Here is a 455-nt window from a genome sequence, read left to right as displayed (position 1 = left end):
TGTGACCACTCTAATCTGTTAACAGATAGCAGATTCAGAGAGCTGAATTAGAATATAAACTTGTCCCTCATAATGTATATATAATACTAAAGGTTGGCACAACAAAGATTCATTCACTCCTACTGTACTGTACTACAAATTTGCAGTCATCCATTAACAATAATATGCACAAGTATAAATTCCGTTTTTTGCAGTTGGCAGTATAATTAAATGTAGAGAATATTTAAATCAACTCTTCTGACAGGCATCGAAAGACTGGCTGTGACAGTCTGGTCAGGTATGTAATTATGTAAACCCACTTGTCTCACAGTATGAAGTTGGGGCCTTTCTATACTGTATGACTGATCCCATAAAAATGCCCTACTTTAAAATGAGGCTTACGTCAAAAGTATTACTAAAATAAAGATAGTGTTTTAATGCCTGTACCAGGGGGTGGGGCGGCTGTGGCTCAGAGG

The 455-nt window shown here is 37.1% G+C and overlaps 1 protein-coding gene across 1 annotated transcript in view; it reads left to right on the top strand.

Moving 5' to 3' along the window:
* The window catches only part of LOC118340930 (trace amine-associated receptor 2-like), a 14,311-nt gene that overhangs the window by 13,208 nt on the left and 648 nt on the right, over positions 1-455 (top strand). The gene's annotated exons all lie outside the window — the stretch shown is intronic.

This window comes from Morone saxatilis, unplaced genomic scaffold (assembly GCF_004916995.1).
Source record: "Morone saxatilis isolate NCDOM2014 unplaced genomic scaffold, NCSU_SB_2.0 Contig7, whole genome shotgun sequence".
NCBI lineage: Eukaryota > Metazoa > Chordata > Actinopteri > Moronidae > Morone > Morone saxatilis.
This window is presented reverse-complemented; position numbering and strand designations above follow the sequence as displayed.